Source organism: Grammomys surdaster, unplaced genomic scaffold (genome assembly GCF_004785775.1).
Source record: "Grammomys surdaster isolate TR1022 unplaced genomic scaffold, NIH_TR_1.0 126118, whole genome shotgun sequence".
Lineage (NCBI taxonomy): Eukaryota > Metazoa > Chordata > Mammalia > Rodentia > Muridae > Grammomys > Grammomys surdaster.
The window spans coordinates 5,941,536-5,955,203 of NW_021620926.1; the positions used below are offsets into that span (position 1 = coordinate 5,941,536).

The window sequence follows — 13,668 nt, forward strand, 5'->3', positions numbered from 1 at the left end:
CCTCCCTGAATGCTCCCTCACACAGATCCTCCCCCCACTCGTCTCTCCTTCTCCTTCAAGAAGGGAGAGGCCCTACCTGGGTACCAACCCACCCTGTTACATCAAGTCACTGCAAGATTGGGCACATCCTATCCCACTGAGGCCAGACAAGACAGCCCAGTTAGGGGAACAGGATCCACAGGCAGGCAACAGGGTCAGGAATAGCCCCTGCTCCAGTTGTTGGGGGACCTACCTGAAGATCAAGCTGCACATCTGCTACATATATGCTGGTGGCCTAGGTCCAGCCTGTGGAGTAGCCTCTTTGGTTGGTGGTTCAGTCTCTAAAAGCCCCCAAGGGTCTAGGTTAGTTGACACTGTTGGCCTTTCTGTGGAGTTCATATCCCTCCAGATCCCACAATCCTACCCCAACTCTTCCACAAGACTCCATGAGCTTCCTCCAATGTTTGGCTGTGGGTCTCTGCATCTGTTTTGGTCAGCTGCTGGGTGGAACCTCTCAGAGAACAGTTATGCTAGGCTCTTGTTTGCAAAGTATCATTAATGGTGTCAGGGATTGGTTCTTGCCCATGGGTGGATCTCAAGTTGTGCTTGTATTGGTTAGCCATTCTTTCAGTCTCTGATATCTTTTCTGTATTTTCTTAAAGAAAAGAATGCAGTCCCTGGTGGCATTGACAGCAACTGTGCTTCAGCTTTTCTCTTCAATTTTCAACTTCAAATTGATCAATGTATATTCTGGTCAAGTGAAGTGAGAATCATCATTGGAATCTGTATCCATTGCCTGCTAAGATGATCTGATTTTCTGTTGTATTTTGGTGATGCAAATGCTCTAAACTTTTTTAGTTCTAAACCTTTCAAGAAGTGATAAATTAGGCTGGATTGATGGCTCAGCGGTTAGGAGCACTGTCTACTCTTCCAGAGGTCCTGAGTTCAATTCCCAGCCACCACATGGTGGCTCACAACCATCTGTAGTGGGATCTGATGCCCCCTTCTGGTCTGTCTGAAGAGAGTGACTGTGTAATCACATACGTAAAATAAATTTTTAAAAAAAGTGATAAATCTGGTCATGAGGTCCTTTATGTCAGTTAGCAGAGCACAGTTGCTTTGCTAATGCTTGCCCTTGCTGATGTTAACATGTAGATGTACCCCCTCTGCTCTTGGACTCCACTCATTCATAAGCATTGGGAAAAAATCTTCAGCTGTAGCGAGCGCAACACCATCTATGTCTGATCAGATTGTACCTGTGCACATTTGCCGTTGTTCTGATTAGATAAGTGTTTAACAGATTGCAGAGCATCTCCACTGAGTTCTCCATGGGTTTTAACTGGCATTAAGAGTTAGGTGTATTGGACTGGAGAGCTGAATTTTCACTGCTTGTCACAGAGGCACCACATCTGTGAAGAGTCAACTCTGTGTAACGTTTGCAACTTCTCCTTTACACTATCCATTATATATTCATCGCATGTCCTCACTGTAATCCCAGTGACTACTGAATTCTCTAAGGTCCATGTAATTTGAGGGACTGTTCTCAAGTGTCTTATAATTACTGGCTCATTTTTTGGAGATTTATTTTTATGTATGTGTCTTTTATGTTTGTCTGTGCACGTGCTCAGGGAAGCCACAGGTCACCAGATCCCCTGGAGCTGGAGTTATAGGCAGTTGTGAGCCACCGATGTGGATGCTGGGAACTGAACTCAGGTACTCTATAAGAGCTCCATGTGCTCTTAACCATGGGGTCATCGCTCCACCCCCAGTTGGCTCGTTTATAGGGGCAGTACTCTCGTGTTTCTTTGCCTTGTACTGTGTTCCACCAGCCTGTGCATTGTATCCAAGTATAGCTGGCACACTGTCATATTGAAATAAGCCACAGGATCTGCTAGGAGGTCTTCTTGGAGTTTGAGTGTCATAGCAGTACTGTGCACACACGGCTGAGTAGGGACTCCAAAACCTTTCACTAACTGGCCTCTCAGTTTCTGCAGCTAAGCTTAGTTGCTGGTCTGATTTTTTTTGAAAACCGAAAACCAGGCAAAGTATAGATAGTGCCTTTTGAATGTTACTTTACAATAACTTTACTTTCGCAGAAAATAATATTTCACAGCCTCTCCCTGTCTCTGCCTCTTATGATTCAAAAATGATAACAAGGGCTCCAAAGACGAGACCGTCAAGAACCATTTTCTCCTGAGCAGACACTCCTGTCTCTCTTGCTGTCCCTCCCTCGTTTGTCATATGTCTGTTGCAGCTGTTTTCTGTTCCCTAGTGTCCCCTTCTTCAAATATTAGAGTAAGGGTGATTCAGAACTAAAGTTAAATCTGCTTATTGGAGTGCTCGAGGCAAGTACCCCAGTGTTTCTTTGTGGGAGGTAAGCTGCAAGAAAGATGCCAGTGAGTGTTGCCAAGTGATATGTGACAGCTGGGCCTGACAGTGCTTGCTGGACACTGGACCTTCCTGTCTCCTCCCTGACCCCTAACACACCCACATTCTGGGGGAAAGGCCTGTTCCCTTTGGAGACTGGAGCATTCATGAGTTCTCCAGATACGATGACTCTCATCGCCTCGTCCTTACCCCTTTTAATTAAGCCTCCACTGCAGTTTTAGAGCTAATTTGTAGTCTCTGTGTGTTCCTTTGCAGCACATGTAGAAGCCACGTGACCATACGGCATTGATCAGGATGCTATATGTTTAGGAGTTGTCAGTTCCTTTGTCTGTTTATTGTCTGTCTTTTCTTTGTGTTTCTAAAGAGCTTTGTATACCTTCTGCCTGTGTGTGTAATCTTATGGGTGACTTTCTGCTCTTTGCCCCTCTGCTTAAATAGCTGTCACTGAGTGGAATGTTTCTCACTGACTGGACTGGGCTCGGTACAGTCACTTTTGTTTAGTTTCTGCTTATTGCAGACTTTTTCCAAAAGATTAGGGCTTTTCTTTCCAAATTTTTTGTGTGTTTGTTTGTTCTTTACAGTTTCACACAGGTACACTGTGTGTTCTGGATCCCTCCTTCCCTCCTGTTTCCCTACAGTCACCACAAATATCCTTTTCCTATTTAGTTTGGGTTTTGTTTATTGACCCACAGAATTTAACCAGGCCTGTCTATGTGACCTTGAATTTGGAGCAAACCATCAGCCTGAGTTCACCATCACTATACACCTGGATACTGTGCCTCCCCACTTCAGAATCTGTTGTTTACTGAGACACCAGGAGTAAGTGGAAGGGCCCTGAGTCCCTTGCCCTTCCACAGCTGACTGTTAGGAGGCCCAACCTCTATGCCAGTATACACTGCTGCTGGGAGTTCTTGGTTGCCATGGCCATGTCTTGCTTAGAAGACAGTATTTCACAACCTCTCCCTAGCTGCCTCTTGTATCGCCCCTCTGGCTCTTATATTCTTCTCTCCCTCTGCTCAGTGTTCTCTGAACCATTAGGGGTCATGTGAATCTTACCTAGGTTTGAGCCCTCAACCATTCTTTAGTCTCGGCATTTTGTGTAGGCTGAGCCTTTGCGTTTGCCTTTATTCACTGCAAGGAGAGGCGTTTCTGTGTAAGACTGGAAGTAGCCTTTGTCTGTGGGTGTAGATATAGGTGATGTTTGATTGCGTGTCTCTTCCAGGGTCTAAGACCTCTGCAGTCATGGGATTGGCCTAGGTTTAACAGCATGAGGTGTGGATACTCATGTGGAGAGCAGCCCCCACCTAATTGGGAACAGTTGGTTACTCCATAATAGTCACCCACTATCGGGCACATCCTGCCTGGCAGGTTATTATTTTTCCAGAAGCTACCTTTCAGGGGTTAAAACATTCTTCTCTGTTTTCTGTTTGCCCTCAATGTTTCATTAATGCAAAGTTTATGTTGATTTCAATATTCTATTTCGTAGGTCCTTTGACTTATAGCTTTTACAACTTTATCTACTCTCTCTGTCCATTTCTCTGTCTCTCCCTACTATACATCAAACGCAGGGCCTCTTGTATATGAGACAAGTAAGTGCTCTTTATCACTGACCTATAACCTCAGCCTCGTATTTATTACATGAATAATTTTATTGCCCTACTATCATGACTGACTTTTCCTGCTGAGCCCCTTCATTTTTGAGCCAGCTAGCCTTTTTTAGGGGACACCCCTTTAGTTGTCTGTGCTAAACTATCAGGAGAAACCACATAAACATAGTCCACTTGTAATTGATTGTTTATTCTAAAAAGATCCCCTAACTCTTGACATGTGGCATATCCCTGTGGGAAGCTAAAGTGGAGGACTACCAGTTAGAGGACAGCCTGAGCTACACAGAGAGACCCTGACTTAAAATACCAAGAGTTAGAGACGTAGCTCAGTGGTGAGCGCTTTGCTAGCTTGTTCAAAGCCTATCAGCCTCTGGTTCGGATTCCTAGCTCTACAGAACTGTGCCGGGGTAGGTTGGTCTTCAGTGTGAGCGCGTGCCCTTGGTGTGCGCCCAGCTCAGGGCTCCTTACACTGAGCAGCCACCCTCCACCCCCATCTGCTGGTAGTGGGGACGAGCTTCCTTGTACCTGTAAGAGGACTATGTTATCAAGCGTGTTCATAAAGAATATGTCTTTATAAGATTTCTCTGAGGGAATTGCTGCCAGTAACTAAACGAAAGCTTGATATATGCTCACAATCCACTTTAGTCTTTGAGTCATTGTGCAAAACTAGCGCTCTTTGAACACAGTAGAAGTGTAGTGGTTATGTGAGTGTCATCATTATTGATTCTTCACGGATGTTTGCATTCTATTGTATCTTATTTTAAAAGCCTTTTCTAATTTTCAAAAAAACCTTAAAAGTTTCAAACTTTCAAGAAGATTATCAACTCAGTAAGATTATCAAAATAAAGTTATTTAATATTTTATGTTCATCTGTATTTATGACAGCCAGACATTGCAGATCAAGTGACTATGTTTTTATCATTACAAATGGTATTTTATAAGTAGTATTACCAACATTTGGGACTTTAGTGTAAATACCAGAACTCATAGATCAGTATTTATCCTTTTAACTTTCAGTAATTAGCCCTTCTTTCCAAAGCTAAAATGAGAAGATTAAAGACTTCTCAGACATATTCTAGAAATGGTTTAATAGTTTTAACATTATCCAAACTTTGAAAAGCACTGTTTACCCAGTTCTTCATTGCCTAGTATTTAGTTTATTTGTTTTCTGTTTTGTTTACACAGATATAGGAGTGTTTGCCTCACTCAAAACCTCTAAGTCCTGGCCAAGCATGTTCAAGGCCTGGGCCTCGATCCCTAGCAATGCTCTCTGCCAAGAAGTTTGAAGCTTGCATGTTTACAGTTTTAGAAATTTCTCAAAGAATATACTTTGTGTTCCATTCAGAAGAGAACAATTTTGTATTCCTTGGGAAAAGGCAGGAAGGAGGTATGCATTCTGGGCTGTTAGTAGGACTTGCCTATAGCTGATGAAACTGGGGGACTCCTTTCTCTCTCAATTCTCTGATTTCACTGCTGTTATCTCCTGTCCTTTTTCATGGACAGTTATGCTGTGACACACTAGTGAGCTAGAAATGTTTCAGAAGAATTTTTGTTTATTTGTTTTATGGATTTTTTTTGAGAAATGGTTTCTCTACCCTGGTTGTCCTAGAACTCACTCTGTAGGCCAGGCTGGCCTTCAACTCCAAGATCCACTTGCTTCCCGACTGTAGAGTGCTGGGTTTAAAGGCGTGTGCCAGCACCACCTGGCCGGTAGAATTATTGTTTTTGAACAAAACATCTAGCTTCCATATAATAAACATTTACAGTTTCAAAAGGGGCCCCACCCCCATCAAAGAAGTAAGCGCTTTTGATTTATAAGTCGGTTATTCTAGTGATCTTGCATTGCCTCTTCTTCAGTCTCTTCTGTGGTGTGCTCTGACACTTGATAGGCCTTTGGGGTTCTTTTTCTCCCTCCATTCTGTCGTTGGGTCTTGTGTTAGTATCCTTGGCAACATTCGGCTCCACCCTCACTGGTTTCCAAGACTCAATACTTTCTGATCGATAGAGTTCTTATTCCTGAAAGGTTGTGATCACCAGCTGGGAGACCCTGCTGAGTCCCTCTTCCGGCATTTACTGTTCCATGTGCCCGTCTATACTGTGTCCTCATGGAGCACTTTGATGTCCTCACAGGCCCACAACAGGGATAAACTGGCTAATGGCAAGTCAGATGGTCTTTAAGTTTTCAGTAATTCTTTTTTGATGCTTAACTGTCCCTACACATGCACACACATTTTTGTATAACTATCCCTTATTGACTTAAACTCTTGAGTAACAAGGGACATGCTAGTAAATCCTCAACTAAACTAACCATTATCTCCATTCAGAGAGGACTTTGAGTTGTCCTTTGAATGAGATAAGACCCACAAGTTAGCTTTTAAGACAGTCTTAAAATGTTTCAGTAAAAAGATAAAAATCAGAGCTGAAACAGTTGCTCCAGACTGCTAGCAGGGAGGGCAGAGCCTTCTCCCATAGCCCAGCTGAGCAAGCCAGACAGTAGTGGACACTGGAACTCCAGCAATGGGGAGGCAGAAGCAGGGAGAGCCGGGCAGGCTGTGCTCAGGCCTCCATACGCATGCTCTCCACATACGCACATGCACATACACTAAAACCCCTGAGCCTACCTCCACTTTATATATTGTCTTTAGAAAATTCTTCAGTTATCCTATGAGGTACCTGGTTTTATTATGACATTTCATACATGGATATCATCATACTTTGTTCATATTACACAATGCAAGTGTATTGTTTTCTCCTCCAGATGCAGCTCTAAGGTTCCGTTACCTCAACACGGCCACACTGGGAACCAATGCTAGCTGTGTAGCTTAAGATGGCTGTGTTTGTTAACAGTCTGCTGTTTTCTCAGTAGCACTTGCAAGGGTCCTTGCTAATACAGAGCGTGGTCAGCATGTTCCAATTAGACTTGTAGCAGAGCGTGCCACATTTGTGTGTTTTCTGCTTGACTGACCTGTTGAGCATCCTTTCATATGTTGTATTGAGTTACAAGAGTTCTCTGTGTATGCTGCACACACATGCAGAAGTGTTTATTATTTTAATCTATGCTATCTTTTAAAGAAATCTCCTTAACATTCATGAAGCCCATTTTACCATTCTTTTTCTCAATCTGCTTGTTTCTGTCATGAGAAACTATCTAGCCCAAGGTATGAGTATATCCTCCAATTTTTAAAACACTTTTTGTATAAAACTTGTGTGGTTTCCTATCTAGTTTAGCAGTACATTTTAAATTAATTTTTATGTTAGATGATTTGGGTTAGTAGGTTTGGGTCAGTATTCTTTCATTTATTCTTCAGAGGTACCTGCATGGTTAGTCTTGCTGTGTTGAAAAGGTTTGTTTCTTTCCCCTTTAAGTTGCCTGTGCAACTTTGCCAAAAATCAGTTGGCAAACAGGTATGGCTGACCTGGGCCGCAGTTCTGAGGTTCTCAACTCTGTTTCCTTGCAGTGAGTCTTGGAATTGGTCAGGGCTGACACCCTAGTTGTGCTCTTTTTAAAATGTCAGTGGTCCTTCTCTTTCTGTATTAATGCCAGCTCACCAGTTCCCACTAAAAGTCTTGGAATTTTGATTCAGGTTGCTTGAAATGCTCAGATCTGTTGGGAGAGGATTGCTGTTCTAACTAATTGAACCTTGGAGTTCATGGTAGTATCATTCCATTGTTTGGCTCATTAATTTTTCTTAGCCATATTTTGTTAATTCCAATGTAGAGGACTAATGTTTGTTTTGTTTCATACAGGGTCTCACCTATGTATTGCAAACTAGATTCACATTTGACATCATCCTGCCCTAGGCTCCTTAGTGCTAAGATTGCAGATGTGGTCCACCATGAGTCATTTCTTTCATGTAATTTATACTGAGTAATATTAGATTTTGTGGTGCTACTCAAAATACAATTATTTTTCTTTAAAAAAAACTTTTTAGAATTGTGTTTAAGTATTTGCATGTATATATATGTACCACATGCATAACTGATACCCACAGAAGTCGGAAGAGGACATCTGATTCCCTGGAAGTGGAGTTGTGATAGCCTTGAACCATGTAGCATGTAGGTGCTGGAAATGACCTGGTTTCTCTGCAAGAGCAACACGAACTCTTAACAGCTGATCCATCTCTTCTTCCTGGTGTTGTTACTCTTTTTTCTTTCGAGACAGGGTTTCTCTGTGTAGCCCTGGCTGTCCTGGAACTCACTCTGTAGACCAGGCTGGCCTCGAACTCAGAAATCCACCTGCCTCTGCCTCCCAAGTGCTGGGATGAAAGGTGTGTGCCACCACTGCCCAGCGGGTTGTTACTCTTAATTTCACTTTATGCTTACTTCTATGCCCATATGTAAGAATTCTGCTAATTTTTATTTAGTACATCTGCCCTTTACCCTACAACTCTATTAAGTTTGCTTACTATTGTCTTCTAGATTTTCTAGAGTTCACTGTTAAAGTGTGTGTGCGTGTGTGTGTGTGTGTGTGTGTATGTGTGTGTGTGTGTGTGTGTGTGTGTGTCAAAGAACAACTTGCTATTGCTGGCTCTGTCTTTCCACTGTAGGGTTCCAGTATCATACTTGGGTCCTTGGGCTTGGCCTCAGATACTCTTATCCAGTGAACCTCTTGCAAGCCCTGCTGAACTTTTCATAGACTCTGTCTCTCCTCTCGAAGAGGCTTCCTCCTAATTCTGTTTCACTGAGAGGGTTTTAAAAATGATTAGTAAATGTTGAGTGTTTGTGAAAAATGTTCTTCTGAATCCATGGGAATCATGATGTGGGCTTTCTGCTGTCAATAAAATTTATTAATTCATTTTCAAGTGTTTTATCCTTTTTATATCCTATTATGATTTAAATTGTGTTTTGTGAGTGATTTTGCATCTGTACTCTCTAGGGGTCTTGCTGTGTCCTTATTTATTTTGTGCTGTCTGGATTTTGTATTAGAGACAAGGGATGGAGAGCAAGTGATATCTCCTATTTGAAAAAGTTGGCCTGACTTTTGTGTTGTTTCTTCCTTGATGTTTGATAGAATTCACCAGTGACACCAGTGGAGGTTACAGCTCTTTTCTGGAATTTTCTTATTCATAAGGTTTTCTGTAACAAACACAAGAGGGTTCAAACAGTGCTTCTCCTTGTGTACATGCAGAGGCTGTAATTGTAAGAAGTCTGTCTTTTCCCCATCACTTGTCAGCATTTCTAACTTTCCTCTCTTAATTGTAGACTTGGTGGCATGATCTTTACTTCTAGACGATTTACGTTGTCCTTGCCCATTGTATTTAAAGAACTAGATTTTAAATTTCCTTTTTAAATTTTCTTCCCTGTTTATATTTTTATTATTTGTTCTTCTGGTTCATATTGCTTTTCTTTTTCTAGTTTCATTTTTCTGCTTCATTTAATGATGTTGTCATCTACAGTGGTGTTGCATCATACTTCTAGCTATGCTGGTATGCAGAAATTTCCATTCTTTTTAAGATAGGTTTCTCGTTCTCTATAGAGAATGTGTATCTTTCCATTCCATTTACTTATGTCTACTTTTGTCTCATGGGAAGAATGTCCGACACTCAATCGAAAGACTTATGTGATAATTGCCACATTTTGTTGTGGCCGCCAGAGTAAGGAGTGGCTGGCCACTGGATGTCCATAGTCGGGAAGTGAAGAGAAGAATGTGCTTACCTCACCTCCTTTTTACCCTAGACACCAGCCATGGGATGCTCTGAGCCATACCTAGGATGGGTCTGGAAGTTTTAGTTAATCTAGCCTAGACATTTCCTCAAGATCATGTCTGGAACTTGTGTCCTGTCTGATTGTAGACCCCATCACACAACAGTTTAGTATCAACCATCACAGTGTGTCGATACCTTTAATTCTACCCTAGGTGTGATTCTGTGCAATAGAGTGAGTTTCTCCCCCATCCAAGTTACTTAGGACTCTTAGTTCCCTGTGTCTAGTGGGGCTTCATTCCTCTTCCAGCTTTCAAGACCAGATATGCCATTGTGATTGTCTTGTGAGCCTGAGAGTAGTGCAGTACATCCACAGACCCGGGTGCTCTTGTCTGATTTCTTCTTTCTTGTCTTCCCCACACTCTGCAAGCTCCACAGGCCTTTTCTGTTTGTTCTTTTGTCCAGAAACACTGGGTTTCTATTGGAGTTTTAGTCTCTGCACCTCCCTTCACTAGCTCTCTGTCTGGGGCCCACGCTGGGGTAAGGCTCATAGAGAACAGAACTGGGGGAACTTGCTTTCCCTTACAACCTGTCCTGGGTAGTTAGCCTTGTGTGCCTTGAACAGAGTTTTGGGGCCTGAGGCCCTGCGGCAGGCTTCAGTAGCCACAACAGAGCTGGAGCCCGGCCATGGGACATAGTGCATGTGATCATTTTCCTGAACTACAGAAATAACCTACAAATTATTTTTCAGATCTAATAGTAACATACCTGGTGATATGCTTGCCTGTAGTCCTTGCTAGGGAGGCCGAGGTGTGAGATTATGAATTGAAGGCCAGCCATGGAGGTGCAGCCACAGATTGCCCAGGCATTTGAAGGACTCAGGTTTACAAGGAAGGTGTGTGGGAGGGTCCCAGCCCTGTCCTTAGACCAGCTTTTGACTGTTAAGTTAGTGAACACCTTCATTCACTCCTCCCAGTGGTTTAATTCTTATTAGATAAGATTCTATAATAGCCAGCTTATGATCCATGACCCTAAAGAGCTCTGAACTGCAGTTAGAAGTGGAAGAGAGAGAAAGTGTTATATCCCAGATGTCGGAGGCAGGGTAGAGTCCGAACTTGTTCAGTTGCCCCTTCACAGATGCTCAGCACAGGGGAAGTAGAAACAGCTATCAGAAGTGCTAGGGTTTGAATTTAATCTAGCATTGGTTGCAGTCTTTCTTTCTGTTAACTGTCTCTACTTCCCCTTCATCTTACGTGCTGTTTGGGGGGAGAGAACTCTAGGGCATGGAAATTCATTTCTGTGGTAAACAGCAATTATTCTTAAGTTCTTGGACAGGAACTGATACTAATTATACTTTGGCCATAAGAGTTCTGTCTAGTTTTGATTCTCTCAAGGAGCTGTGAAATTTTTAAAGTAAGGCATAACATTATATTTGTAAGAATGGTGTGCATGAAAATATGAACAATAAATATAATCTTATTTAAAAGAATACTCTGTTTTTATATATAGTGAACATTAAGCTATTAATGTAATAGCCGATATTAAGAGTCTACTGTCTTTAACTTAATTGAGGGCACCTCAGTTTTCCTCTCTGAAATGGCTTTGGTAACAAATGTTTGTTTGTTTCATTCAAACTCATCTCTAATTTTCCTGGTCATATTTCAGTTTTATATGTATACTTCCAATCATTTTTATTTTGTACTGTTTTAAGAGTTCTATAATTTCTAGGGAGGTAAATAGATCTCTTTCCTCCAGATTGGTTGCTTTATTATACACCAAACCTAGCTGCAAAAAAAATTTGTTTGTCTGGATTGTGTTTATTACAAAAAAAAAAAGTCTAGAATAACTTAATAGTACCTAACATGTCACTGCAATTCAGTGTTGGCAAAGGTGGAGTAGAATACTTACTTGCTTAGCGTATGGGGCCCAGATTCAGTTCCCAACACCAAAAGAAAGAAGAAAAGTCCAGAATGTTAACAAAAGGGAAAATATGTCATTACTTCATTAGTGGCTAATAAAAAAAACTTCTAAACAATCAACATCCACTCTTTAATAAAAACCTTACGCAAACTAGGAGTCAAAGGAAACTACTGAAACATAAAAGGGCACAAAGCATAACAAACCACCCACTAAAGTGTAAAACCCTGACTGTCAGAGGTGTTGCTGCAGTCACTCCTGTCACAGGTGCTGCATGCACCTAGGTGTTGTGATGGATAGAAATCTTTATTTCCAGATGAAACAGATCTAGTAAACCTAAGATGTTTGTTTGGAAATGAAATGGCCCAGAAAGTGGTGAAGTCTGCAGTCTCTGGGCACAAAGTGGTTAATAATTTGTCTGTACTTTGCAGTAGATGATGAAGGACCGAGCTTACACATATTTTCTACTGTGTGTTGAATAGTTGTTTCACTTGGCTTTAGAAATTCAGAGCTGAGCGTTTTTTTTGGAAAGATGGCTAAGAAAGTGTGTGACCTGTGTGAGAGTTAGGTAGCCTTGTGTGAGGGTTAGGTAAGAGACGCCTGCTAAAAGCTTCTCAGAGCCAATGATGCTTGCAGGTACACCGAGGGAAGAGAGGGCCAGCTGCAGCCTCTAGGGAATTGTCATGTCCACTTCCACCAGACTGGCAGACCTCTGCTTAAGTCTGGTGCCTTGGCCACAGATGTGTTCTGTCTTCCTGCCTTAATAAGAAACAGTGTGTCACTCATACAGAAGACTGTATCACTAGAAAACTGCAGAAGAGTCTAACGAATTCTCATAGAGCATGATCCATGTCCTGAGCAAGCAAGGAAGATAAGGATTCAACCTTAGAGCAAAAAGGAGCTCCAGCCATCTTGTCCGAATGATACAAGAGGCTTCCACATGGAGACTGCAGATGTTCCCACAGGTGGCAGTTCAATACAGATAGGTGACTGGTCTCTTCTCTGGGAGACAGGAAACTGGAATGGGAAGAACTCCATGGAGAGAGGAGTGAAAATCCAAGGGCCACTTTGTGACTGCACATTCTGGGTAGGGCACCACAATCTAAGGCATGAAGGTGGTGATGCCACACCCTTCTTACCCTACCTAGCTTCTCTGCTGAGGGAGCAGATTGAGGATGCTGACATTTGGAAGTGTCCTGAGGAAAGGCAAGTCAGTCTACCTGGTTGTCTCTAAACGTACATAACTCCCACCCAGCGTACTTCTTCGTTGTTAATACAAAGGAGAATCCAGGTGTCACCATGAGTTGCTCTCACAGCAGCCAGGCAGCCAGTGATAGAGGAGGAACCAGGCAGACCAAATGGTGCAAAAGACAAGAAAACTAAAATACAAGTAAGTCAGAAGTCCGATGTCTTTACTCACTATAAAGAGACTGAGTACTAGGAATAGGTAGGAGTGGGGAACAGGAAAGAGCTTTGGGGCAACAGATACTTGGAAGAAACTCTACACAGTGAGTTTGAGGTGTATTAAGGCAAGAGAACATCGTGTTTTAAAGCCCAAATTTCTCTACACTTAATTTTTGTTGTTAAGCTAGTGAGATGGTGTCCTCACTTTACAAGGGTTCACTGTCTGGCCTTGAACTCGTGATCCTCCTGCTTCCTCCTTCTGAGTGCTGGTATTACAGGCACATACTACCCCACCTGACTGAATTTAATCTAAAAATTTTAATGAATACTTTCTGGTCCTTTTGGCTGGAAATTTACTGTAACAAAATTAGATTAGGTCTGCATTAGTTACTTTTCTATTTCTAATTAAACATCATCACCAAAGCAGCTTATAGAAGAAAAACTTTATTTTGGCTTAAGTTTCCAGAGGGATAAGAGTCATGGTGGCAGAGGGGAAGAATGGTGGCTGGAACAGGAAGCGGAGCATTTGCATCTTGACAAACATGGCAAACCACTCAGAGGGAGCAGAGAGGAAATGTCGAGAACCTTTAAACTCTGAAGTCCTGCCTTAAGTTACATATTTCTGCCAGCAAGGCCACACCTAACTCCCCAAACGTCATCACCAACTGGAGACTAAATCTGCTTCTTACTCAAATTCAAACCCACCACAGACAAGAAGAAAAATAGCCATT

At 42.2% G+C, this 13,668-nt stretch overlaps 1 protein-coding gene across 3 annotated transcripts in view; it reads left to right on the top strand.

Annotated features, from left to right (window-relative positions):
- Itsn1 (intersectin 1) overlaps positions 1 to 13,668 on the top strand; it is a 183,781-nt gene that overhangs the window by 35,879 nt on the left and 134,234 nt on the right. The window lies entirely within an intron of this gene.